We start from the raw sequence: 27,200 nt of genomic DNA, 5'->3' as shown, positions 1-27,200 counted from the left end.
GAATGCGGGGTCCCCCAAGGTTCCATTCTTGGGCCTCTTCTGTTTAACATCTACATGCTCCCACTAGCTCAGATTATGAATAAGAACAAATTATGCTACCATAATTATGCAGACGACACACAAATTTACATAACCATATCACCAGGAGACTACAGTCCGATACAAGCACTGAGTAAGTGCATTGAACAAATCAATGATTGGATGTGCCAAAATTTCCTTCAATTAAACAACGACAAAACTGAAGTAATTGTCTTTGGTGCCAAAGATGAACAATTAAAAGTCAGCGCACAGCTTACATCTGTTATGCTAGAAACCACACACCAAGCCAGAAATCTTGGTGTTGTCATAGACTCCGACTTGAATTTCAAGAAACACATTAAATCAATTAGTAAGTCAGCATACTACCACCTTAAAAACATATCAAGAATTAAAGGACTTATGTCTCAGCAAGATTTAGAAAAACTTGTCAATGCATTTATCTTTAGTAGACTTGACTACTGTAACAGTGTCCTTGTCCTTGCAGGCCTTCCAAAAAAATCTATCAGACAGCTTCAGCTAATTCAGAACGCTGCTGCTCGAGTCCTCACTAGGACCAAAAAAGTGGATCACATTACCCCAGTTCTGAGGTCTTTACACTAGCTTCCTGTCACTCAAATAATTGATTTCAAAATACTGATGTTGGTTTATAAAGCACTAAATGGTTTAGCGCCAAAATACATTACTGATCTGCTGATACGTTATGAACCGTCCAGAGCCCTTAGGTCGTCTGGGACAGGTTTACTTACAGTCCCAAGAGTTAGGACTAAACGAGGACAAGCAGCTTTTAGTTTTTATGCACCAAATATCTGGAACAAACTCCCAGAAAACTTGAGGTCTGCTGCAACCCTCAGTTCTTTTAAATCGAGTCTGAAAACTTTTCTGTTTCCATTTTAACCTGTACTTTTTATTTTATTTAAATGTTTTACTTCTTTTCATTCGCTTTTAAATGCCTTCTAATGTGTTTTATGTATTTTAATCTTGCCCCTGTAAAGCACTTTGAGTGGCCTTGTGTTTGAATTGTGCTATATAAATAAACTTGCCTTGCCTAAAGTCAGCGATGATCACTCTCACAAATCAAAAAGCTAAATTATAAAATAAAGCTATCTCTTCCTCCCTCTATCTGTCTGTATAGGGCCTATATTTCTCTCTCCACTGCACACTTAGTCACTACAACTAGTTTTAAGGAAGCAGAAGGAGGATTATACCCTCATTTTGCACTTTATTATTTTTAAATATTAGAAGATTGCAGGCAAGTAAAATACCACCAGCCACTACATTCTCAATGATAGAGACGAATAATTACCTTTTTTTCTTACAGTTTAAATCAAATATTTGAACAATACAGGAGAATAAATATTTGAAAGCAATACAGAATGCATGATATTACTGCATTGTATTGTATTCTATTTTTGTCACCAGGAACCTAAATGTTGTCAATTAGCCTACTTTACATATATTTGGTGCATACAAATTCACCAGAATGCAGGAAATGAAGTGTTGAATGCTCAAAAATGTATGGGGGGACACCCCCAGACCCCCAAATTAAAATGTGTCCCAAACCAAGGTTTAATCACAACCTACACCCTTGAAATTCATGAATAGTTTTGTTTTATTTGTATCTATAGGCCTTTGTATAAGGATACTTTGTAATTTTTATCACATTATTTTAAATTAAAGTCTTAGGTCCTGCTTATCAATTGCTCATAATAACCAGTAGGCCTACTTCTGTGTTGGACATTACTGAACCTCTTCCCATTTATAGCACCTAATGGCCCTCATTTATCAAACTTGCGTGGAAACTGGTGCAGATTCTGGCGCAAATACCTCCCTACGCCAGGTATCGCGTGGGATTTATCAAACAGTCGTATCTCGCCAATCTCAGTGTACGCCAGGCCATTATTGATAAATGCGGCGGCTGAAAACGATCGTACCACGCCCCTATATTTTCTCAGTTTAGAGGCCTCGCCCAGAGGTTTTACGACATGGATATGCGAATTACGGCACAGAAGAGGAACTTCTCTGAAGTAGAAATGGACAGAATAACAGCGAAAGTAGGAAAAAAATAGTTTCATTTCGGAGCATTACAAGCGGCATCAAAGAACAACAGAAGGCAGCAGTTAGGAAGGAAACAATTGCTGCGGTCAACAGCGTTGGTGTTGACAACAAACGATCTCCAGCTGAGGATTTTGCATTTTAGGTTTACATCAGTAGGCTACTATCGCTCAAATGCTATAAAACAGCATATACAATTATATGTATAGATGAAGAAAAAGTGGTCTGACTCAAACATCGCCACTAAAAAAAGTGTGTTGCTGTTATGAAATGCAACCAACTGAGGGTGCGGGCATAATATAAGTGGTAGAGGAGAAACAGACGCACCAACTGTCCGGTAATGGTCCCCATAAAATAAATACACGTCTGCAGAGATTTGAATGATTAGAATGTATTGGCCCTTTTAGATAGCACTACTCAAAAGGGTTGTAAAAACTAAAAATAAACACATTTTGCGTTTTACTGTATGACAGCACGAGTGGTCAGCCCGGCGGTCAGCTGCACAAGCCGACCCGGCAACGATCAGCTGTGAGAGCGTCCACCGTCCTGCTCCACCAGCAGATCGGAAAAACGTGCCGGTTAACGTTGGAAATAAATCGCTCGCTTAAGCGATCAATGACACATTAAAAGAGGAACTAACATCTAAAAAGTCCGTCAAATAAATAAAATGTTAAGCTGAATGTTGTGCCGTGTATTTTTTATCATAAAGAGCAGTGTAGGCCTACTACATATTTAATACTGTGCCTAACATTTTGAATTAATGCAGCCCCCGTGCCTCAGTGTCCCCCCAGCTGCTCCAGACGGAGACAACTGCCCTTACGCAGTCCCATGCAGCCCTCCTAAGTGGCCGGTGTGTGCACTATTGAATCAGTGCTCCTACTCAGTTGCACACCATAAGCTGCACATTTTTAAGTGATTAATATCTTTATTTCGGTCTGAGCAAACACTGCATTTGTATTATCTTCTAATAATTGTCCAACAAAGTCATCGGCTACCCGGCACAGCCTGCACTGCGAGTCCATGCTGTTTACAAACTTGCGTACACGAGCTGAGAGCTGGCGTGGGATTTGAGTGTATCCTACGCTCACGTCCATATTGATAAATGCCGAGGTTTGCGTGGAAATGTGCGTACACCCACATTTCTGGTCTACGCAACGTTGATAAATGAGGGCCACTGTCCCTGTCTAGTTCCATGTCCCCAAAAAATCTAATAAAGGAACCCCCCCCTGATTTACCGAGTCGTCTAGAGGGGTCGGGTGTTTGTCACCTTTTTCACCTTTTATGAGTTTGCAGGTCTGGTTTAAGCATTAAGCAAGAACTGTAAATAAATTGTGCAAATCATTTTCTGCGTTGTGGCATTTTGTGTTTAAATATTCATTTCTATACAAAAATGTCAAAATCTGTAAGTAAAGACACAAAAGGCAAAGTTGCAACACCAATAATCCCATCTATATGAATAGTAATTAGTGCATATTCTCCTCTCAAAGTGCAATAGATCAATGCATCCAAATGTAAAGGGTACAAAAAAAATTGGGCCGGGGGGGCATTCCCCCGGACCCCCCTACGACTTTCGGGGACCACGCCACCGCTGCTGAAAAAAATCCTGCGGGAAACACTGAATATTGTATGGAAATTGATTTACAAAATAAGACAAACTTCATGCATACTAATAATACTAATACTTATACATGTGAAATCCTCCACCGTATTTTTTTTAAGAAACACTAATTTTTATTTGCATATTTATTAACTTATTGTTGCGTATTGTTGTGGTCTGTGTTTGCATTTTGCACTGCTTTATTCTGCACTGTGGGTGGTTGGCACCACCCTAATTTCGTTGTACAAATTTGCACAATGACAATAAAGTCTGAAATCTGAAATCTATAATACTTCATAAATTATAATCAAACAAAACTAAGAGTCTACAGCCATGCTACCAGCTTCGTGAGGCACATTTTTATGCTAATGTTAGCATTCTATCATTGCTTAATGATTACAATACAAAGATACATTTAGCAGGTATAATGTTGACCATGGACACATCATAGTTCTTGTGGTTTTAGCATCGCTAACCAACAAGTCATTCATCTTGCTGGGATTAAGTCAAAGGCTACACCTGGGCTGCTGGTGAGTGATGCTAGAGGACATTTCAGGTAATCAACTGAATTGGCTTTATCTTCTGGGGATCATGACTCTCTGTTTCATGGCAATCCATCAACACATAAGTCTGGAGTGGTGGACCAACTGACAGAGCAACAATGCCAAAGCTTTACTGGCTAAAACAAGACCAATGATCCATAATGAGCATTTAATGTCAGTTATGCCTCGTTTCCACCGAGTAGAGCGGGTCGGATCGGAGCGGCTCAGAGCGGGACAGCTCACTTTTAAGAATCTCGGTGTTGTTTCCACCGCCGACCCTAACCTTACTGGTAGGGCGGGGTTTAGGCTGGACTGCGATAGCCGCCGCCAGAATGTGGGTCAAACTATCGGGCTGTGGAATAACTGTGGTCAAGCCAGCGGTCTCTTGTTTTTGCTTGGTCAAACCAGCCGCTTCTTTATTTATTCCCCCCGTGTTGTTGTGAGCACAGAGACGGCTCGGTGCAACTGATAGAGACAGTGAGCGAACAGCGCTGGCTGCGGCAGCTACGTCACATCGTAGCAGTGGGACACAGTGTAGCCAACTGATTCATTTAATGACGAGGAAAAACACCACACAATAAACAGTGCCGCGCTCACATTTTCGCCAAAACTCTCTTCACTCTAGCCGAGGTGACTACAAATGGCGGAAATGATTCAAACCAGCCGCTTCTTTATTTATTCCCCCCGTGTTGTTGTGAGCGTGTATTTACTACTATATATGGCGTAAACACACAGAGACGGCTCGGCGCAACTCATAGAGACAGTGAGCGAACAGTGCTGGCTGCGGCGGCTACGTGACTATGGAACACAGTGTAACCAACTGATTGACGAGGAAAAACACCACACAATAAACAGAGCTGTGCTCACATTTTCGCCAAAACACAAGACTATCTTCACTCTTGCCGAGATGACTACACATGGCGGAAATGATTCTTTCAACCAATCAAATGACGGCAGTGTGTAGCTCCGCCTTTTAGGCACCCTTTCAGGCGGCTAGTACCCCTACGGAGGAGTACTGAGATCGGGAGCGGCTCAGAGCGGTTAGGTGCGCTTAAACCGTACCCTACCCAACTTTTGTCAAATGAAAAGCCAAACTACCCGGACCGAACCGCTCCGATCCGACCCGCTCTACTCGGTGGAAACGAGGCATTAAAGTCCCCACTGCTGCTACACACATACTGTGGTCGGAACTCGAGTAAATAGGTACTCAGTGTCTCAGTCCAATAAGGTCCAGCTTTGTTTCAGGTTGATAAGAAATTGTTACCAACTCTCCTGCTCAATAGCAACCACTGCCAACATTGCAACCAATGAATGGTAATCATACCAAGCAACAAAACAATGGTGAGTATCTAGAGTCTCAGGCAGAGACATAGAAACATATGTTTCAATATGTTTTGATGTGCATTAAGTAATATGGAATTAAAAAGGTCTTATGGAACCAGTCAAATGTGACTTAATAACATGAATATGGACACAAAGGTTGTAGGTTGGAATTAGATTTTCTCCTTATGGGAAAAGGGCTTATGTGATAAACGCTTGATTTGATAGTGTCGTTGTCGTCTGACGTCAGACTCTAGCTTGATATAATGGCTGGGTGATGTGGCCTAAAAATAAAATCCCTGATTTTTTTTCATACCACACTTGATTTTTCGATTTTAATTGATTTTGTCTCTTTGGAAATATGAAACGCCAACACATCTTTAATGTGTTTCCACTTGGGCACTTTCCTGTCATGGGGGAGCATACTGTGAGAAAATTAAGCGCCGGAGCCCAGAGCAGACAAGCCAAGAACAAACTGCGGTCAAGTTAGTGCACGTGTTACAGGGCTTTCGCCCCTTAGGGTCTCATTTCTCCTCTTTGTGACTGGTGATAGCCGGTCAGGACTTCCTGTACATGGTCTGAAGGTCCAAACCATCAAAACCTGCCCTCACACTGGACACTGACCATTGATTCAGTATAATCCACATGGAGACCACCTCTTTAGGTCAGACCAAGGTCCGCCTGTTTAGTCCAGACAGAGGTCCACAGGAGGTTTCACACCTGCAATTTAAGTTTGGATCAAACGGGAAAGTCCGAAAGTCCAGACCAAACAAGGTAGGTTTGAAAGCCCCCCTAGTGCTATTTGGGTAAGTGCCCGGGCTCACTTGACCAGAGTGAGAACGTCCTGTCGGCTACCGTATTTATTCTAGTCAAACGGTATATTAATTTTCGGATCCTAATTTTTTTTTAACATTATCCGAACATATGAATTCGAATTACGATGTAAAATCGATTAATCGCTAAGCCCTACTTGATATGTGGCTGTTATCTGCCACATTAGCACTAGGGGTGTAACGGTACACTAAAGTCACGGTTCGGTACGTACCTCGGTTTTGAAGTCACGGTACGGTACAGTACGGTACGGTTCATAGTTAAGGGAGCTTTAGCTGTCAGTAACTAGCTGACAGTATGTAACATACACATAAAATGCATAACAAATCTAAAAGGAATACTGCTGCAATTCTCCAATAAATAAAATACTTATTAAATACTAGTGAAGGTGCAGCATAAACAAAAATTACAGTGAAAAAAAAGCCAGTGTTAATGCTCAGCAGGCTCTGTAAGCTGGTAAAAAAAAGGGTATGTCATCTTTAAGGGTATTTTTGACTCTAAAAAAATAAAATATTACTGCAGCTCTCTGAAGCTCTGAAGTGCTTTTATAAATATAACAATTATCAAATAAAAGTGCAACTGCAGCATTAATTAAATGACAGCTTATGTATTTTCAGTATAAAAAAGAAAATACTGTCTGTGTTTTCTTTATATGTCCATGGTTTGCACAGCTCGATTTTTCTTCACAGTAACGGTGATAGTATGACCTGGATGATGCCTTTTCAAATGCGTATGCATGTTCAACGTGTTGGCTCCCTTTATATGTCCATGCTTGGCTCCTACATAGGCGATCGCGGTGAAACAATAACCTGTGTGCCGACTTGTTCCACACGTTTATCACTGTTTTCATAATTCTATTGAAATCCGAAGTTATCCCTCAAGCGGGATTTGAATGACAGGGGGACGCCTGCAAGCTCCGGTTTCCTGTTGTCTTTCACCATGCAGTTCGCTCTCTGTTCGATAGCACTGTATACCATTTTTATTTGCACTACTCATAGACTGTAAAAGAAAAGAGGGGTAGCCTGCTAACTGCTAATAGGGATGCAAACGGAACACTAGAGCGGAGAGGTGTGTATCTCCTGCTCTGACCGCAGCTGCTACGCGAGGACCTGTCCGTCTGTCAGTGCTCTGGGACGGGGCAGGAGCCTCGGGAGCCAGCCGCTGCTCGTTTAGAAGTAAAGAGCGATACATGCTTTAGCAACAGAGTCTCCAAAAGTCACCAATAACACCAGAAAAAGTAGCTAGATTTGTCGCTAGTCGCTTTTTGGAAAAAAAGTCGCCAGAGGGGTCTGATAAGTTGGTAAGTTAGCAAAACAAGCCTGTACATTCGCTATAATATTAACGCTATGTAGGCTACGCCACAAACGGACCGCGGTCCACCTCTGTAACACTAAATACGTGCCTGTACCGTCACGGTACGGTACAAATACGTGTATCGTTACACCCCTAATTAGCACTATTACAAATTGGGCTATATGAATCATTTCTTGGTAGACAGCACCATCCATTTTGGCTAATAAAAATTAATGGCATGTGACTTCATAAAACACAGCTTTTAATTCAGCGGACGGATGGGAACAAACTTTCACTGGCTTTATTCACATGAAAATTCTTCGAGAACCAACACCATTTCATTGACAAGTGGATGGAAACATAGCTAGAGACAGAAAGGGTCAAACAGGTGGTTTGGTACTGCCAAGTATTATTACTGCTATCAATCACATGAGCTGGTATTCACCCAGTCCACTGCAAACAAAGAAAGTCTGGCAGTTATGTAAATAAAAGAGTTATGGAGATTTCCCATTAGGGAAGTTGTCCTTACAACCTTGTTGTCAAAACCTTTAACCTGATTTCAAAGGCTTGAGTTTGGAGGATTTGGACCTCAGACCAAGCCCCAACCTCAGCGATTTTTACCGGCATCCAATAAGGAAGTGACCTACAACTGTAGTAACCAGAAAGTGCCACTGGGGGTGGCGCCAAGACGAGCAGTTTTTCTTTGACTTACTTGTTTGATAAGCCGTTTTCAAAGTCTTATTAAACCTATTTACCACAAAACCATTTTAGTCTGTATGTTTAGGTCATATCTCCATGACAACACAGAGGGGGGTGAATTTTTTTTGGCCCACGCTAGTTTTTATTCTTTTGGAGGTTAAAATGTATTGGCGCGATCTCTTGAGTGACAGCTCTCCGCCCGTTGTCCCTCACTTTGCCTCGGAGGTATACGTCAGCTATCTCCCTCCCCCCGACATGACGTCGATTCCCCTTTTCGGCAAGAGGAGTGAGGCGGAGTAAAAATCTCACAAGATGGCGACGCGCACAAACCAGGATTATTGGATGCCGTGTGAATAACTGAGGTCAGCCCGGATGCTGCATCCATATTATTTACAATCTATGCCTCAGACACTGTGCTCGGTCTAACTTAAAATGTCTGTTTACTCTGCTGAATAAAACAATAAGGCCTACTCCATCTTAGATCAATAAGAGCACTTCATCTCCCATAAGGCCCCAGGTGTTATCACAGTGTGAGACTCCACCATAGAAAATGTTACTGACATTCCTGAACCATGACTCATGACTCTCTCACTCGCTCGCAAGCATGTGCACACGCACGCGGGCACACAACACACACACACACACACACACACACTCTCACTATTTGGTTCCCACACAGCATAGCTCCTACATACCAATATGCAAACTCAAATATGCACTGTAGCCTACTAGTATTGTAACTGACCCAAATCGTGTTTTTGCTTTAAACAAGAGAAAGCCCTGTTAGACAGTGTATTTGTGTTGCTTCACAGTGTAGTTGTGCTTGGTATAAGCTTTTATTGTCTCACTTCCTGTTTTATTAGCACAAGGCTTTTATTTTGAAGCGTGCGTTTTTGTATTTCCTGTTATCCTGCAGAGTTTTGACTGCAATAATAAGTTGAACGGAGATATACGGCAATATAACTGAAGATATGCCGACGGTTAAAGATATTTAGCACCCTCCGAAGAGGCACAAGGTTAGTAATACTGTTATACTGTGATAGAAAAATGTGGCTTATGTTTAATTTCATTTGTGTGATAACTTTATTCACACTTGGTATAAGTTTAATTGATGCTAGCTTAATGTGATGAAAAGACTGTGAAAATCGAATGTACAGTAAGCTAATGTGTTAATGTTTTTGTGTTTTGCAACCAGCTCGAACGTTGGATTTGGGGATTTTCAATCAATCTTAAAACCATCAGTCAAGTGTGAAACCATCTTTCGGGGGAATGCTACAACTATGCTTCAAATCTAATCTTGACTTGCTCAGAGGAACTTTCATTTTTTGTTAACTCTAGCATCCCATTTGGACAAAAGCGGTAGTGTTTTTACTACGGCAGTTGTAGTTCCTGTGTGAGCGTACCCCTGACAAAAGGTAAGAAAACTATATACAAATAGCATTATTTTCACTGATGGTCTCGTTTGCTGTTGTCATTCATTAGACTTTTTCAGAATCATTTAAAAGTTCCTCTTAGCACCTTTAATGAAAACAAACATGAATGTGAGGGAATGGACTTCTGCAAGGACAAAGTTATAATGAAAAAGTGACTGCAACTTCTTCTATAAGAGCAAGACAGACAGTCTGTGTGTGTGTGTGTGTGTGTGTGTGTGTGTGTGTGTGTGTGTGTGTGTGTGTGTGTGTGTGTGTGTGTGTGTGTGTGTGTGTGTGTGTGTGTGTGTGTGTGTGTGTGTGTGTGTGTGTGTGTGTGTGTGTGTGTCTCAGAGTCCAGCTCAGCACAGCACTGGTGCTGCAATATCACATTGCCATCATTTATTAAACATGAGTCAGACAGAAAGCAAGCAGTGAGGGGGGGATGGATGGATGAATGGATGGATGAAGGGGATATCAGGTGGTGTAGGAGGAACCTATAGATAAGGTAACACTTTCACTTGCTTCACAGCCTGGTATCTTATTGGGACCCCCTGTAGTGAATTCCATCAATATAATATGTATCCACCACCGAACCTTTGAAATGTGCTAAACAAGAGAGGAAACAGCTGACATATTTCAGTTTGTCCGAAGAAGACCATCAGATCTGCTGTCTTTTTAACTGTGCTGAAAATGTGTTTGTGTGCCGCTGTGTGTCTCTGACTGTTTCAAGTGTTTGGCTGATCTGGTCGTGTGCTCTTTGTCCTTTTAACATTTAATTTGTAAGTGTGCCACTGCCCCCTAAAGTCTAGTTGGTTTGACCAGTGTTAATGCCTTGTTTCCGCAGAGCAGAGCAGAGCGGGTCGGGTCGGAGCAGCTCGGTCGGTTATTTTGGCTTTTAATTTGCCAAAAGTTGGGTAGGGTACGGATATAAGCGAGCCTAACCACTCGAAGCCGCTTCTATTTTCGGTACTCCTCCGTTGGGGTACCAGCCGTCTGAAAGGGTGCCGAAAAGGTGGAGCTACACACTGCCGTCGGTTGATTGGTCGAAAGAATCATTGCCGCAATAAATCGTTGTGTGCATTCACCTCGTCAAGAGTGAAGAGAGTCTTTTTTTGAGTAAAATGCAGCACTGTTTATTGTGTGGTGTTTTTCCTTTTAATAAAGTTCAAAGGGCTACACTCACGGACCTATAAAGTCTACACTGTGTCCAGCTACTACGATGTCATCATAGTTAGCCTGTAGCTGCCACAGCCAGCGCTGTTCGCCAGTGTTGTGCCTGAACGCGTTCAATGAACGTTCGTTCATGAACTCGTTCATATTGGGGGCGAACGTGAACTGAACGTATGTATTTCTGCCTCATGAACGTTTTTGCGAACGCGCTCATTCTGGCGTTTGTGAACGGCGCTCTTACAGTCGTTCAATCGTTCATCGAGTGCCAGATTTCCATAGAAAACCCCCGCTAAAAGACATCGTAAACAGCCCTTAATATGTAGCTGAAAAACACCCAATCTGGCAACACATGCCACCACAGCGTCGCACCGCCGCTGCGTCATCAAAATGCGAAACACCGCGGGAAAAAAACAAATGAATGCAGCAGCGCTTACTCAGACCCATGACTCAGACCATGGACCTAGCCTCAGGTTCTACCTCTACTTCGTATGATTGTTACCTACCTCAGATTGTGTTTGTGTTAATAAGTATGTCAACACATCTTCTGGACTTTGTTGTTAACAGTAGGCCCTATACTGCAGTTTAGAATGGTCTCCTTGAGGGTTTTACTATTTTAAGTTGTAGGCTAATTTGTTTGTACAGTAGAACCTGCCTGGTATATTTTTCAGTATTGCTTTCTTTGAATGAAATTTCATGTGAATTGTTTCCAGGTTTGGAAAATTATAAAAATGGAAAAACTTTTGCACCTTAACCGTTTTTGGAGCTATCGCAGTCCAGCCTAAACCCCGCCCTACCAGTAAGGGTAGGGTCGGCGGTGGAAACACCACCCAGATTCTTAAAAGCAAGCTGTCATGCTCTGAGCCGCTCCGACCCGACCTGCTCTGCTCGGTGGGAACGAAGCATAAGTGGGCCGTTCCATATTCAAGTACGGTACACTTTCTCGGCCACGGCACAGTTGGGAGAGGTGTACTCAGGCCACAGTACAGATGCTAATGAGAAGACACGCGCACAAGCACGCGCATAGAAGGCGATCCTGACGGCAATATACGTATATGAGACTGAATCCCCGCCACACAATACAGATATTTGAAAAAAGAAATTGGCCGAAGGATTCGAGTTGGTCTGATATGGAAGTGGAATGTTTGCTGCAAATTTGTCTGGACGAAAATATTCAAAAACTATCAGTTACAATTACACTCCAAATCCCAGACCCGCCGCGTGCATAAAGAAGTGGTGACGTAGTGCAAGAAGTATAGTGCCTATAGGTCCAGATCTTTAGGAGCAGTGTGAGTACAGGCCAGCGGGGGAGTGGGGGCAATCATGCCTTGGCACGGTACTGGACAACTTTGCCTAGTGTGAGTGCCCCCCGAAGAGCCAGTCTCTTCAAGGAAAAAAGATAAAGGAATAAAGTTAATTATTGAGAGATTTCTCATTATATGTCCCCTTTAAGGTTATTGATTCAGCTGTTGAGAACACAAGAGCTAAAAAAAGGTGCATTTCCGCAGGGCGAAACGTCTTCAAAGCTATACTGCCACCTAAAAGCGCTGAGCGAGGTTTGCACAATGTGCACAATTAGGTCACTATATGGAGGACGCAGCCATTTTTCTTCTTCATTACAGAAGCTGCTGGGGTTGAAAAAGGAGATGATGAAATCCAAAGACAGAGATGGTAAGAGATACAAAGACTAAGTATTGTGTGAAAACAGATGAAAGAACTTGGAGGATAAAGTTCCCTTCTTCCCCACTGGACTTTGGACATGAGGGTAGGAGGGTTAAAGGTGTATTCACATTTTTTTTGTCCCACGACCAGGAATGATCACCCATCCGTGCAGTTCACTTTAACTTCACTGGGTTTTGGTTATTAAAGCGCTCATATTTAGTCTCACAGCTCTCATCTACCTCCTTCACTGTGATGATGATGGATTACATAACTTCAAAACAAATCTTAAAAGTCTAATTGCCTGAATGTGGTAACAACTGGCTGCTTGGAGCAATACCAATAATGCATTCAAAAATCTACAATGTCATCAGTAAGGTAAAGTAAAGAAGTGGTATGGTCCTTCACCGTTGACTCTTCACAGCTTCAGCCTTGCCTTTTCATTTGATTCCATCGGCTACTTTTTACAGTATACTAATATCTTAATGTGTACACTAAGGTGCTCTGAGGTCTTGTTCTTACTGACTGTGCCTAGAGTCCATACTGAACTAGGGAAAGGGCATTTAGTTATGCTGCTCCCTTCTCATGGAACAAGATGCAGAATGAACTGAAACGTAAGGAGCTGGTTTCTCTAGATGCAACAGATGCAAACCCCTTCTAAATGATGTTGAAGCTCTTCTGTCTGTACATGCTTTGTTTGATGATGTTCTGACTGTGACTCTATTTCTATGTTCTCTGTTGTTTTTAAATGATTGTCTGTAGGGCTGGCCCGAATTATTCGAATATCCGAGTATTCGTTTGTTAAATTGGTATTCGGAGCTCAATTCAGTATTCGGGATATTCGTTTTCTTTTTAATTTTTTTCTCTTCAAATTTTTTTATTTTTACATTTCAGGTAGCTCAAACTGCAGTACAGGTCCTTCTCATATAATTAGCATATTGTGATAAAGTTGATTATTTTCCATAATGTAATGATAATAATTGAACTTTCATATATTTTAGATTCATTGCACACCAACTGAAATATTTCAGGTCTTTTGTTGTTTTAATACTGATGATTTTGGCATACAGCTCATGAAAACCCCAAATTCCTATCTCAAAAAATGTGCCTATTATGAAAAGGTACTCTAAACGAGCTCTTAACCTTCTGGTTCCGAGATATAACGATTGTGACAACCAACCCGTGTGACAATTTACCCCGTTCTCCCCTACTCGAAGCCTGAAAAATGGCATTCGGGCCAGCCCTAATTGTCTGTAACTGTGGAACTGTGCTGCTACCTGTCTTGGCCAGGACTTTCTTGTAAAATAGATTTTTAATCTCAATGAGACTTCTCCTGGTTAAAGAGTGATTGCCTTCCCCCCACCCCCCCACCCAAACTACGCCAAAACTAGCACAGAAGTTGGAAGAAGATCTAGCAGTGAATAAAGCACATTTAACAGTGTACAGTATGTGTGCATGAGACAGAGCCACACTACAGGAATGGTTGAGGAGTTTTGAGTTCTGGTCTAATTCTGTCTGAAAGGTCTTCCATGCGTAGAAATATGTCTGGCTGTAATCTGTCCCCACTAGGAAGCAGAGTTCACAGCCTGGGTGACAGGAAGCTTGACGGGCAGCCGGCCAAAGAGGGATAAAGGGGGTCAACAGACACTATCAGCCAACAAAACACCTTTTAAATGCAAGCAAATGAGCCAAACAAGCTTAAACTGTAACACACACACACACACACACACAAGCTTATGCAGTGTCTTAAAGAACTTCAAAGAGGGGGGATATGGGTCTGTGAAGGCACTAATCCACACACACACACACACACACACACACACACACACACACACACACACACACACACACACACACACACACACACACACACACACACACACACACACACACACACACACACACACACACACACACACACACACACACACACACACACACACACACACACACACACACACACACACACACACACACACACACACACAGCCCTTGTACTTCTCCGACCAGATGGTTGACGAAGAAAATGGAAATGGTCCTCCTCTGCCAAAATCATAAATAATGGACAATATAGACAAAAATGAATTTCGCAGCAATAACGTGATGTCTATGGAAGCAATCAATCATCAATTGCATTCGTTTAATTCAAGTTATATTGTTCATTTGTTAATATTTAGTTAATTGTTTTATTAATTGTGAAACAAAACAAAACATCAGCATTATATATCGGCCACCTGCTCTCTAAGTATTCATTGGGGATTGAAAAATAATAATAACATATGGGTCGACCAGCAGTTTTGATAGACTAAATGCCTGCTAAGTTATGCTTTATTTTTTTTTGCCCCAACATTGAACATCAGCTCCAAATATCATTAAATGGAAGAAGAAAACATACCCTGCATTCCATTACCCATACTTTCTGCTATTTAGTATGGTAAAAAAAAGATTTAGGATGTCCCAACGCTTGTGGTCAAATTTAGCATGCTTAAAAATACCCGGATGTCTACTACATCCGGCCGAGATTCTAAGTGTTTTGACCCAACATCCGTTGCGAAACAGAAGTGACGTCACATCGACGGAGCACAACTTGGGATGTGCCTGCTATTTAAGTAAGAGGTAAGTTCAATATGATGTCCTAATTGTAGTAGTACACTGCATGCTAACTAGATTATCTTCATGTTCAGCTGTAGAATGTGTAGAATATAAAAAAGAATGAGTATGAGATTTGGAATGCAGGGTAGAATGCTCTGTCCCTTTGTGTTGAGCCAACACTGGGGCTGGTTGTTGTGACCCCCGACTGAGAGTGAGTCCACCCCAGCAGAAGAGCCCATCTGCTGCTCCATTCCTCTACATCTGGAACACACATCACACACACAGGCCAGTAGCTAGGAGCTCCACCCACACAGGAAGGCTTACACTCTACACACTAGGGCTTCTTCTTAGTGTAGGGAGCCTGGGAAAGAGAATGTGTGTACGTTCAAGAGGTCAATGCTCACTTTGGTTTTAGGTTGGGCTATTCAAGAAGTCACACATAAACACACCTACATTGGAACAATCAATCACAGATGCATACTGCCAAAAAACAATGTTTGTGATGGGAATATTTGGCGAACACACACACGCAGACGCACACACACGCACACATAGACACACACACACACACAGTTCCAGTGACAGCAGTAGACTGAAGGCATTCCTCTGCTTGCTCTAACTTAAACTCTGCTGCCAGCCATAATTACCTAGTCCTAAACAAACACAGCTAAACATAGACACACACACACACATAGACACTTTTTCACTACTATGGAAACACACTCCCTCCAAATTACGGTGGCGCTCTACTGCTTCTGTGGAGGTTTCAGGACATGCATTTACTCTGGCTATAGTGTCTGGGGTTATGTCTGAATGGTAAAGGGTCAATCGGTATTAACTTAGCACAGCTTACAACACCAACGTTCTGGGTTTAAATCTGAAAGCCTGTTCCTGTCTATGTTGAACCACCTATATGCATAACAACCAATGAGGCTCACTTTGCCCTAACCAGTCCTTGTTTAGCCGGAGTCTAGTTTAGAGTTCTAAACAGTTTCATCTTTCTGTTTTAGTGCTTGGTAAGAGACCTTAAGAACACCCAGCAGGTTTCATATGAATAGGACAGCTTATACAAGGTTAAAAGGTGGCCAAGGAACATGTGATACGCTTCACATCCAGATCCAAGTTCAGCAGATTGATGTAGAAAGCTTGGAAAGGTGCCAGCTATAGTATGCTAATTTCCACATTTATAAATTGTATTGGTGGGGCACTGCCTTGACCACCTCTTTTTATCCTCAGTGTGAGACAGTAGGATTTAGCTGCTGTCTCTTTACCCTTCCAAAAAGCCCCAGTCTGATCTGATTGTTCAGCTCCATTTGAGCAAGGCACCGAAGCCCTGACTGCTCAAGGTGCCCTCCTATGAGACAGGCCGCCCCCTTACTCTCACATCTGCCCATACATGTTTTACATTTAGTCTTTACTGGTTCATGTTTGAAAAGTGGCCTCAAGCCCAGTGAATTAGAAAAGCTTTATGAATAGACACTGAGGAAACGAGTAAGTGTGTACTGTTAGCATACATGTATAGCAGAGTATGTCATGTAGACAGTCAAACAGTCCAGAGCACGCCCTCCATGGAGGTTTCACATTGACACAGGTTCTGTCAGAGGTTTCTCACCATGACAGTGAGCACTTCTCTTTTGCTGAGATAACCCACCTGACAGGTGTGGCATATCAAGATGCTGATTAGACAACATGCATATTGCACAGAAGTCCCTCACGCTGGTCGCACACATAGGCCTACTGTACACTCCTTAGAGGATGAACTATCTAGCTTGCATGTTGTATGGATAAATATAGGTTTGTTCCAAAATGTCTAAAATGACAATACATAAATAAAATGTTTTTCCCTCATTAAAACAAATAAAAGTAGTGAACATAATCTTGGGCTACCCTAGACTAGTGCATATGACTATTTAGGTCAATTGCAGTCCAATAGGTTGAATGCACGTAGATCACCTCCATATTCTTGCCATACAGCAATAAATTGAATTTAATAATTTTTCAAAAAAACTAATTAAATCTAAACTGGTTTTAATGATGAAAAAATCTAAAGATAACTATCCTGAGATAGCATCTACTTTTTTTAATGTTGGAATTTTGCTTAAATATTGAACAATAAGTCAACTTTGGGAGCCCCCAGGCCATGGCCTTCACATGGGCCTTCACTGCCTCATAGGTTAAAGGAAAAGAGGAGTGGCATTCAGGATATCCTGGTTATATGATGCCATGAATTATTTGTTCTTCAAAGTAAAATGCCCCTGTTCTAAACTAATCAAGAATAAAGGGATTTTATATTACAGCCTTTTAGTCAAACTGAGATAAAGTAATTGTTGCCATATGGCATAGCTGCAAAAGAGGGTTATAAACATGTTTTAAAGAAAAGACTCGCCATCAGCCAAAAAGATAGCACAATATGATGGATGCGCACACAGGATCATTATTTTTCGGAATGCGCATGCGCAGAAACACTATAGCACAATTTGATTGGGTAGCAGAAATTGGCAAGACACCGGCTCTTTTGCAAGACGAAGCAGGTAAAGGAAGAGAGGAGAAACAGATTGAGAAGACAGAAGAAGAGGAAGAACAAGTGAACTGACAAAAAAGAGCAAAGTAGAAAAGAGATTGTGTGAGCAAAGTAAACAATGTGAGGGGATTGGAATGTGTTGAAGCAGCCTGAAGTGAGTGAAGGTAAACTGTCAGCCCCATGGCACACACACTGTCAGCTACACACCAAATCTTTCTAACTGCACCAGAACAAATATGATAGCATTCTAACCACAGTCCCTAAAGAGTAACATACTATTATAGTATAGTAAGGAAAGATGATCCCTTTATTCCACACACAGAAACATTTCTGCCATTTATTGTAGCGTAACTCAAGGCCTGACACTATGGTTATAAGAACATGGGCGCCACACATACAATCAATGATGTCATTTTATCCCAGGGAGGTAGGCCTAACATTTCTGTTCCCACCATACAAAACAATAAACCCAATATAGATAATAAACAGAACAGAGGCTTTTCTTTCTTTGTCAATAATACTAGTGCAGTGCCCGTAGGAAGCAGGTCTGCTGTGTGTGTCCCGCTCGTCACTCATTTCAAGCTTTGGTCGCAGCAGCCAATCAAACCAGAGGGAGGCGGGGTTTAGCTGGAGACTACTTCATGCCGCTTCATGCCTGTCATTACTGTGGCCTTCAGTGTGCGCATGTATTCGTCGCCAGCATGATATACATATGATAACTTCTACATATTTGGTCCAACACTTCATAATCAATCAAGGATGCACACCTTTGTGCCGTGCGTAAGCAATATCCGGAAGCTCAGGCCGATCTGACTAACAGTGAGAGATATGCGAGTCACAGACAGACAGACAGACAGACAGACAGACAGACAGACAGACAGACAGACAGACAGACGTTTCTTGCTTTATAGATAGATGTCATTGTTTTGGATAAGATTGAAAATCAAAAAGTAAATACTCAATTCAGTGTCCTCTTTTATGCTCAAAACACAAATGTTGTGTCTGACAGAGATACTTGCTGGGATAAAGAGTTGTGTCGGAGCAGACAAAGAGTGAGGTGCATAGCAGTGTGATTGGGCTCTTCTGGTTAAGTGGGTGGAGCGACTAATGAGAGGATGTTGATATTCCACACAGGAAGACAGACAAACAAAAGGTCTAGTGGAATGACACCAGACACATGCTGGAGAGAGAACAGTCCAAAAAAGCAGATTTGACATGGCTCACACAGCACTGTTTAACCAAAAGAACTGCATGCTTTTCATTGTGGAAAGGCCTTTGAGGTATAGCGGTGAAACTCTAACCCACAAGTTAGAGTCCTTTTGAAGCCTTGCATTTAGCCTTGCATATATTCCCATTGAAATTAATATTATGAATATATTATAATCTGAATCAAACACTGTAAAATATTAACCGAAATATATCAATCAAAATCAGGAAACACCTGATCGAACAATAAAGCAAAGAAAACCAAAAGCTTTTGGGGGAAAGGTGAAGTACTTGACAGTTGACCATAGTGTGGTCAGCAATCAGAAAAAATCACACCAAAGCACTTGTACCATGATGCAGTGGTGCTGAATGATTCATCCAAATCCCAAGCTTAAGTACAACCAACGCCATTAGCAAAGGCTACAATTTAGCATCTACATTAAGCAGTGTGTCTGACAAAAGGTTGAAACTGTCATTTAAATGAATTTTACAGATTCATGCTGTACCCCATGTGCCGAAGACATGCTCACCACCGATCAGAAGTGCTGTGCCCACACATGTTTCAGTCATCTTAACCAATCGGAAGTCCAGGTGACTGTGAATATATACGCCCACCAACAACAGGGCCAAGAACACATTACATATAGTAGAGCAGAACAATATCCTGAAGCAGCGTCGGACACTTGAGGGAGTATCTGGGGTTTGAGATGACAGATGGTCAACAAAAGAATGTATGGTGTTTGGCCTGTGGTGGAACAGTGGCCACAACACAAACCTAACTGTATCAAGCCTGTACACAGCAGGAACACAGGCAGCTATATGATCAGTGTGTCTTGTCAACTCATTTCACTGCTGACTAGCCATACTATGTCTGTTGAGATGTTTCAGTCTGGATCAAAGTAGCAGAGCAACAGACTTGCATCCCTACAAATGCATGGCGTGTCTATGATCCCACAGCCCGTTGGCCCCACAGGCTAGAGCAGGGGTGTCCAAACTACGGCCCGCGGGCCATCCACGGCCCGCTTTTTATTGGCCCGCGGCCGATTTTAAAAATATAATGTAATATGGCCCTTTTAATTTAAAAAAATAAAAAAATCTTAGTTAACCCACTAGTGCAGGGGTGTCAAAACTGATTGATTTGGCCCGTGGCACATTTTTAAAATATAATATAATATGGCCCTTTTAGTTTTTAAATAATTTAAATGCATTCATTATATTACAAAGAAATATGTCCCATATAATAAAAGAAAAAGAGCACCAAGCCCACTCCAGAGGACACTGCATAATATTTTATTTTAAATTAATATTATTATGGAAATTCCATGTGTCCTTCTTCAATAGCTTCTAATTCATCTGACACAGTGTCTCCAAATAATTTTTTCACACAAAATTCTTCAGATTAAGCTTCTTAATTTTCCTCTCAAAGTGCACCAGATTCATGCATTTCACTTTAAAAAGTTAAAAAAATCTCCCGGGGGGGCATATCCCCGGACCCTCTTAGGAGGGTCGGGAACTTGGCTTGCTACTATTTTCACCCAGCTGGTCATTGGAGGCAATAGCAGAAAACACTGGGTGTCTGAAGGCATTTAACAATAGTCAATGATTTGGGCAGCGCTAAAATTGGAGAGGGGCCCCCTAATCAAATTCTGCTTAGGGCCCCTTGGAGGCTTCGGCCGGCTCTGAGGGGAAGTGTGTCTGTTTAATTTGCAAGGAAAGTGTTGCCGTGAAGAAGGATTACAATTTACGAAGACACAATGAAACTAAACATCAGAGCAGCTACATGTCCTGATAAATGTGTTACTTTTGCCAAGTGGCCCGGCCCTTTGTAGATTTTTCTGTATGTGGCCCTCAGTGAAAAAAGTTTGGACACCCCTGGCCTAGAGAATAGTATGTCTGTATGTGTGTGTGTGTGTGTGTGTGTGTGTGTGTGTGTGTGTGTGTGTCCGGTGTGTGTGTGTATCACTCCTATCCTAACTTATCCCTGTCTCCTAACCACCCAGCTGTGATGCCTGAACCTAATCGCTAATTTCAGGACCGTAGGGCTGTGGGAACATAGGGATGACCCCATGCATTCATCTAGAACAAACACAAAAATCTGTAGTTGTATAGCCTCAATTAAATGCAAATATCTAGGGTTGAACATAAAATGATATGATGGAAATAATATCCTTAAAGAGACAACTACATTTCTCAACCACAGTAATGAATCCTGTTCCACCTTTTATATTCTCATTGAATATAAAAGGTGGAACAGGATTGGCTCATTAGCTCTGAAATACTATTCATTAGGCTGGTGTAGGCTCAGTTGCATATTCTGTACATTTAAAGAAGAGTACACCAATTTCTAATATAAACTCAGTATGATTTTACACACACACACACACACACACACACACACACACACACACACACACACACACACACACACACACACACACACACACACACACACACACACACACACACACACACACACACACACGCAATTTCTGAATCAAGAGCACATGGCTCTTGTTCTTTATTTTGCCTCCAGAAACCTTTTGTTTCCATGACAACCTCACCCTTCAGTTTAGGCTACAGTGTGTGTGTGTGTGTGTGTGTGTGTGTGTGTGTGTGTGTGTTTTGAGCACCAATAAGCAGACAGTAGTGAGGAGAGGGCATGGAGCAGATGGTGGTGTCAGCTGTGTGAAGCCTGTGGTGACCATGTGTGTAATGATTGAAATACAGGGAAAGCCCTCACCACGCCATGAGCCCTCAGCACCTTAACATCTCAACATCTCATATCATAACTCACACTGCCGTTCAACTACATTCCCTGTCTACAGTTACACTTTCATTCCTTGATGTGGTTTGCAGATAAGGATGAGACTGATAAGATCCCATCCCTATCCAACACATACCATCACCACCAACAAAGAAATGTATATCGGATGGGGGGCGCTTGTGTAGTGGTTAAACATTTTTTTTAGTATGATGATATGGGACAGTATTGGAACCAGCCGTTATTCAAAACCCAGATATCGGAATTGTATTTTACTTAAACATATGATGATGAACTTGATAGCATTTAAAAGGTGCAGTCGGCGATTCTGGAGGACGCTCATCAAAATCATTGAATATCTCCTCGCGATCTGCTACCCGCCCATACTGTATGCACTGACAAAAATATCCAGTGTTACAGCCTAGGCTCTGTAAACGGCACAAAGACTATGTAAATAATGGGAATGTGTTTTAACACAGGTTTTTTTTTTCAGCGCGCCGCACACACAGTACAGACAGGGGATGAGGAGTTTTCACTGATTGGACTGAACAAGCATTCTCCAGAACGTGGTCTGAATCAATTATGAATATTAGCCTTATTTAACAGGTATTTATTCAGTACAAAAAATGTAGCTTCATATCTATGGCTTCTTTATCGTGTCATGTCAGAACATTGCTCTCGATATTTATATTATGTATAAAATTGTAAGAAATAAAACAGAAAAAAATAATCAGCAAATAAGTTAAAACAGACTTGCCTGTACTGTTGCAAAAGGTTGTGACCCCAAAGTGTAGTGGCAGTAACCCCCTGAATGCCCATCCTGATCAATAGCGTTATGGTCCCTGGGGTTTGGTGTGAGTGCTCCTATTAAATAAGGTTAGGCTACACCACTGAACATCTGGAAAGGTTGTTTCAGGTGCTCTCTCTCTCTCTCTCAGAATTGAAACATTATATTCATCATTCATGGAGAAGCCAATCCTGACTTTAGGTGGCCTACCGTTGGAATTCCCCACTGAGGGAACCCTGCTACATGCTATACTCTGGATCCCAGTCAGGTAGCAAGAGATCTACAAACACTTGAACATTTGACAAAAGTCAATGAACAGCTCCAACAGTGTTCCTTCTTTATAGCAACAATGTATCTGAAAGCACAATGGATAGAGCAACACGTTAACTATCCATTCAAAGTAGGCTTCAATTTTGATCCGCAATGGTCGTTCATATAGCCTACACAAAAAAGCCGATGTACAAGGGAAATGAGATGATCCGAGATGGTTTTTCTTGTCATTTGACACCAGCGTGTCTCATGACAGTGGACTCAATAGTCAAACTATGAGCCACACTGACAACAATAGCAGATAGAGAACGTACCGTGAATGAAGCCTCGTGCAGACTGCTATTACAGGCTAATAGATCCTCAAGAGAGAAGTATTTGTATCCCGCTGGAGCAGCTGAGGTTTCCCCCTTTTCTCCTGCCAAACCTCCGCCCGCTGCTTCCTCTCTTTCTCAGTTTTTTTCTCTTCTCTTCTGTTCTGGATGGAAAACGTCGTCCCCGCTGAGGAGAGAGAACGGGCGGGTCGAGAGCGTGTTGCTCCTCGAGCCGTCTGACCAATCAACTGTCATGCTGAGGCTTTGGTCCAATCAGGTGGCGTTCCTCACACAGAGCCGTATGCCCATTGGTCGACTGACTGAAGACCTCCCAGTTGAAACCAGCAGAGCACCGGGAGTAGAACTGCTGGAATGTGATTACCTGCCTGCAGCTGCTGAGCAAAGAACAAAAAAATATACAGTTTCGCTCCTCTTTGTATTTATTTATGGTGACTCCTGGCATATTTATTATATTTATATATAAACATTCTAGAATCACTTATTAATAATCAGTTAAAAACATTTCTAACTAGTGCTTCCATTTTGAGCCCATTTCAATCTGGTTTTAGGGCAGGTCACAGACTGTCTCTGCTGTGACTTTGGTTGTAGACAACATTGTTACAGCATTAGACAAGAAAAAGCACTGTGCAGCACTTTTTATTGATCTTTCAAAGGCCTTTGATACTGTTGACCACCATTTGCTTTTGCAGAGGCTGCATGACATTGGCTTTGATCATTCTGCATGTAGCTGGATTATACTATCTCTCTGATAGACAGCAGTCAGTTAAACTCGGAAGATACCAATCTGAATTCTTAACTATTACAAATGTTGTCCCACACGGCTCAATTTTAGGTCCAGTTCTTTTCACAATTTATATAAATAACATTGTTTCATCGCTAAAAAACGTCACGCCCATCTATACGCTGACGACACTGTACTGTATTGCATTTCCGATTCGGTGCACCAATCTATTCAGAACCTACAAAGCTCTTTTAACTCTGCAGGACTGTCTAGTGGACCTCAGGCTGGTTCTAAATACAGACAAAACCAAATATATGTGTTTCTCCAGAGCAAGAACTACAAATTTTAATGATTTTAATATGTTTACAAAGAATTAATTTTTAATTGAAAGAGTCACAGAGTATAAATATCTCGGCATCTGGTTAGGGGATAAACTCACTTTAAATTTTTATTTGTCGACTACGACAAAAAATTGGCTATTTTTATAGGAACAAAACCACCTTCCCTTTATTTAGTAGGAAAAGGATTATTGAGGCAGCTTTCATGTCTGTCCTTGATTACGATGATGTGGTTTACCGGCATGCATCTCATTCATGTCTCAAACTCCTGGACTCTGTTTTTCACTCTGCTTTAAGATTAATCACAGGAGATGCTTATGACACACACACCATTGTCTTTTATATGAAAAGGTTGGGTGGTCCTCTCTTAAAGAGAGACGTGACACACATTGGCACATTTTTATTTACAAAGCCCTGACCGGGAAGCTTCCTCGTTATTTAACATAAATGCTGCAAATTTCAGATGGGCTTTATCAGACCCGCTCCACTGACATGCTTATGCTTTATGTCCCACAAGCCCGGTCTGAGCTGGGAAAGACAGCTTTTAGCTTCAGTGCCCCTGACTCCTGGAACAACTTACAGCAACAAATTAAACTAAATACCTTCATATCCTTTAACCAATTTAAATAAACTATCTTAAATCTGCCAAACTCTACCTGTAACTGTTTTAATTAGGCTATATTGTACTTTCACCCATTTAATTTGAATTGCTGCCACTCTTCACCACTGTGTAAATGTTTCAATTTTTTTTCTCTTCACCTGTTGTTGTGTATTTGATGTATTTGCATTGAATATTGTTTATGTATTGTTGTTTTTCCTTTGAATTTGTTTGAACTCGACGTCATTGTAAATTAGGGTCACCCCTCAATTGATCTCTGGAGGATAAATAAAAGTTAAATGAAAATGAAATGAAATTTGATGTTAATTTATTATTGCATTTAAGTATTTTCATCGTTTACTTATTCATCTACCTGATTGTCTAAGCCTGCTTACACCTTATCCTTTGTAGTCCTAGCCTACTTTTTGTATATTTCTACAACTGTTTATGTTGTTATTGTCTACATAGGGTGAATTTAGGTAATGTGGGGGACACATTTTGGTAGGAGCTCCGGTAGATGTATAAAATAAATATGATCTCACTCCAGTGATGTTTCTATAGCCTAAATCATGTTAAGCCTTATTAACATTTTTCAATTGCAATACAACATTTTTTAGAAGCTGCACACATTCAAACGCATCATGACCCCCTCTCTGACTCAGGCAGCATGTTCAGGTAATGTGGGACAGTTTGTTTGGTAAAGTGGGACAGTCATTCCTACTAGGCCTAGTAGTAGTAGGCTATTAGTAGGTAAAAAAATAGGCTTCTTTGCAGTTAATGTAAAGCATTTATAAGCATATATGTGATATATCGAAGAAAAATAAACGTCAGTGTTCATTGTAATGAATAAATATATCGCCCATCTCTGCAGCAGCGTGGCTCATTAATATGTTTGTATTAGTTAAAAAGTTTAAAAACATATGATCTCAGTTGCAAGGGGAATCAGATACATCGGGCTTTGGCTACATAGACGCTGTGATACCTTTGGTCTTTTCATGAGATTTGTTGACTATAAGACAGATAAGAGATTAGCACCAGACTTATCCTTCCACTGCAACTAAATTATGAAACAAAATTTAATTTTTTTTAAAAAATTTAATTTAAAATTTTAATTAAATTTGCAGTTGTAAACGGCAATATTCTATATTATCATGGCATATCATTGTGATATAATGAGAATCAAGTTTGAATCTAATAAGATTATACAGCAACTCTCTGGAGTTTGATTGTTATTCTCACTTGTTTAGCCCATGCTTAAACTGTATCTGTCTTCACTGTGTTTTGGGTAGCCGTTTCTTTTATATATTTCAAATGGTCCTCCAGCACATAATGAGAGGTTTCAACCGCTTTCTAAGAACCTATCTTACTCTCCCTCTCTTCAGCATCTCAGTGTGATTCAGCTATCGCCATTCACCCAAAGTCTGCCTCGACGCACACAGCAAGCTGGATCCTCCTCTGACTGGTGTGTCTATATTAACAATCAATTAACCCTGTTATTCAATGTTTTCTTCAATCATGGGCAGTATAGGCCATTTAAGTTTGAACCATTTAGTAGCCTACTTGTATAAATAAAGGTTAAAAATACAATTAAAACACTATAATAACATACATTCAATGTTAATTATTCTGATGAACATTTCATTGTAGTCTTGCCAATACGTTTATCATATAGGATTCCAAAGAATACATAAAGAATAAACCATTCAGGATTGAGTAGGCTAAAATAACTTTCATTTCATTCAGTGACAACTGAGTCTCCTATCTTTGTAGTTGCCATGGTTCCCCATGTGTTTTGATCTAGTTGTTTAGCTTTATCTTTGAAAAACATTCTTTCCTGTAAATAATAATGTCAAAGATAAGAAATAAATGAACTCAGAAACTAGGCTATGTCTTTGTATTGTTAAAAACAAAACAACAGCATCAAGCGATGGGTTGCCAGCTTGGAAGCCCCAAATGATATTAAATGGTGATTAATGTAAACATATATCTTGTTCAGCTTACCAGTCTGCCACCTGCTGCCAAAAACATGCAACAATTTTTTAATACCAAAATCAATGCATCATATCTTCCACCTCCTCATCACAACATCTACAGAGATAACTATCAGCTATTTTCCATTTGAGTATTTTTCCTGTGGGCAACAAATTGTAAAAGGGGAGAGGAAAATCAAAAACGTGTTCCCAATATGTTTGAAAATGATATGGATGAGACATTATATTCTTAAATAGGGCCTATATATTTAAAATAATAAATATGATATTCTAAAAAATTGAGGCAAGGACACAGGTTTATTATCGATACAAATACTCTCATTTAACCATAATGGTTGTTGTCTGGCATCTGAGGAGTTTCTCAATGGAAACATCTGAAAATGACACCATGAAGATAATGAATGAATGAGAAAGAGGGAAAAATGACGGGTGTACACATTATTTACCCAAGATTGGGATAACTGAAGAAAGT

The 27,200-nt window shown here is 41.0% G+C and overlaps 1 protein-coding gene across 1 annotated transcript in view; it reads right to left on the bottom strand.

Annotated features, from left to right (window-relative positions):
* Nucleotides 1-23,202, bottom strand: part of ccdc102a (coiled-coil domain containing 102A) — a 101,627-nt gene extending 78,425 nt beyond the window's left edge. Inside the window, exon 1 of the mRNA XM_080032763.1 lies at nucleotides 23,063-23,202. The gene's annotated coding sequence lies outside the window, so the exon portion shown is untranslated. The remainder of the gene's footprint in view (nucleotides 1-23,062) is intronic.
* Nucleotides 23,203-27,200: the final 3,998 nt, after the last annotated feature.

The sequence above is a fragment of the Ammodytes marinus genome (genome assembly GCF_949987685.1).
Source record: "Ammodytes marinus genome assembly, chromosome: 1".
In the NCBI taxonomy this organism is placed as follows: Eukaryota; Metazoa; Chordata; class Actinopteri; order Uranoscopiformes; family Ammodytidae; genus Ammodytes; species Ammodytes marinus.
Note: the sequence above shows the minus strand (reverse complement) of the source record. Positions and strands in the feature narration are given on the sequence as shown.